Source organism: Pygocentrus nattereri, chromosome 25, assembly GCF_015220715.1.
Source record: "Pygocentrus nattereri isolate fPygNat1 chromosome 25, fPygNat1.pri, whole genome shotgun sequence".
In the NCBI taxonomy this organism is placed as follows: Eukaryota; Metazoa; Chordata; class Actinopteri; order Characiformes; family Serrasalmidae; genus Pygocentrus; species Pygocentrus nattereri.
This window is the reverse complement of record NC_051235.1, coordinates 27,134,196-27,136,695: the sequence shown is the minus strand read 5'-3', so window position 1 is coordinate 27,136,695 and position 2,500 is coordinate 27,134,196. Positions and strand designations below refer to the sequence as shown.

Sequence of the window (2,500 nt, the reverse complement as noted above, 5' to 3'; positions counted from 1 at the left end):
TCTCTCACTCTCTCTAGCTATCTTTCCTCTCTCTCTATACATCGTTCCACTCTCCTTTTCTAACCATCTTTCCTCCCTCTTTTCTGTTTTTCTATCTCTGGCATTCTTTTCTAACTCTCTTTCTCTCATCCTCCCCCCCCCCCCCCCTCCCACCATCTTTTCTGTTTTTCTACCTCTCTGGTCATCTTCCCTAGCCTTCTATTGCTTTCTAGCTCTGTTTATCTCTCGCTCTCTTTCACTCTGGCCACTACCCCCACCCCCCCGGCCATCTTTTCTCTCGCTCTGTTTCTCACTGACCATCTTTCCTCTTTCTCTCTCTGCTTCCATCTCTCCTGTTTCTCTTTCTTTCTATGCCTCCCACTAGCTGTCGTTCCTCTTTATCTCTCTGACTCCACTTTCCACAGTCCTTCTGTATCCCTTTCCTCCAGACTCTCAGAGGAATACTTTCTTCTCGTTTTCCCAAATCCACATGACAGATGAAAAATCTATAGATTCATTAGCGTCTTCGACCAAAAAGCCAAAAGTACCCAAAGCCCACAGTGAAGCGCTGCTGTTCCTCACAGGGGGACCGATGGAAGGTGCGGTCAGTCCACTCAGTATCTCAAAGCCAGCACAGCTCACACAGACAGAAAGAACTGCATCAGCGTGTCTCGGCTGTGACAGAAAAGCATGTGTGGCTGAGACGCTGCTGTTCAAGTGAAGTTGTGATCCTGTAACATCAGTCTGTCCACTGATGAACCAGAGCAGAGTCCAACCCCAACATAAACAGTCCACTCTGACTTATTCTGGGCAGGAGCTCCTCAAGTCACTGCTTATTAATTAGGCTCAACCATCAATCAGAACAACTGTTTATTATGTTCTCTTGTGTTCTGTATCTTAACACAGCCAAACGAGACTGACCTCAGCCTGACAGTAAAATGGAGCATCTATATGGGTTTATAACACAAAGTCACAACTGCTCAGATAACTGGAGCAAACTGAAGTGTTTACACCCCTTAAAACGACTTAAAGGGGTTTAAATGAAGGCAACACATGGAATGGACGACACGCACAAGAATGTGTGGGTTTCGGTTTTGGGTGGATGGCTAATTCACGCGCTGGAGCTAAATAAATAAATAAAACCTATAGGACTAACCGCGGCTGCACTGATGGATGAAAAAACCTTGGATATTCTGCCTCCACGCTGCAATTCTGACGCTAAAATCCAAGACGCGGATTTAATTTAGAGCGAGACGAAGCGGGCAGTACCTGTATGAACGCTGCTGCTGATGTAAACCTCGAGATAAAACCCTCCGCGTTGCTGAGGAGGAGACGCCGCTGCCGCTCCTGCTGCTGCTGCTCCCTACGATGTGCTCTGAGAAGAGGTGTGTTTTTCTCCACCCGTATTGCGCATAGCCCCGCCCCTTCTCGCTCTGATTGGATAGTAGTTCGAACTCATAATGTAGTTCCCGTTCCAGAACGCCCAAGCTCCGCCCTCTTGCGAGGCGACCGGCTCGTTCCTGCTCACAAAGCTTCGTGAAGTGGGCGGGGCCTCAGCGTCCCCGAACCGGCTCGGGGCTCCGTAAACTGCCGAACTGCCAGCCAATCCTAGCAGAGAAGGGCGTGGCTTGTGGGAAAAAGGGTGGACGAAAGGACGCGCAACGGGAGCGAGGCCCCGGAACATGAATAAGAAAGAGGCGCTAACAATAACTTGTGGCTTTAAAAGCCAAAAAAAAACCTGCTGAATTGAAATGACAGCACGTTTTACATTCACATTAAAAAACACAACAGTTATATGTTGTTGGAGTTTTTCACAAAGCGCTTAAAGGAGAATTCCAGTTTTTTGTTTTCTTTTCAAATTCAGTTGCTGGGATGTAAACAAAGGCATTCAGAGCGGTTTGGTGTGAAATGGTTCACTGTGGAGAATCAGAAGCAGGTTTGCTTACATATACAAGGAGTTTGGCTTTGGTCACATACATATACAGTCATAAACACACACTCACACACTCATATACACACACACAGTCACATACACACACACACACACTCATATGCATATACACACACAGTCATACACATACTCATATACATACACACAGTCATACACACACACACACACACACTCATATACACACACAGTCACACACACACACACACTCATATACACACACACTCATACATATGCACACAGTCATAGACACACTCATATACACACACAGTCACACACACACTCATATACACACACAGTCACACACACACACACACACACTCATATGCATATACACACACAGTCATACACACACTCATATACATACACACAGTCATACACACACGCAGTCATATACACACTCATATACACCCACACGCACACACTCATATACATACACACACACTCATATGCATATACACACACAGTCATACACACACTCATATACACACACAGTCACACACACACACACACACTCATATACACACACACTCATACATATGCACACAGTCATAGACACACTCATATACACAC

The 2,500-nt window shown here is 46.0% G+C and overlaps 1 protein-coding gene across 3 annotated transcripts in view; it reads right to left on the bottom strand.

Moving 5' to 3' along the window:
• The window catches only part of apba2b (amyloid beta (A4) precursor protein-binding, family A, member 2b), a 194,534-nt gene extending 193,181 nt beyond the window's left edge, over nt 1-1,353 (bottom strand). For all 3 annotated transcript variants that reach the window (XM_017723719.2, XM_037534461.1, XM_017723718.2), the window contains exon 1: nt 1,249-1,353. The gene's annotated coding sequence lies outside the window, so the exon portion shown is untranslated. The remainder of the gene's footprint in view (nt 1-1,248) is intronic.
• Between the last annotated feature and the right edge of the window lie 1,147 nt (nt 1,354-2,500).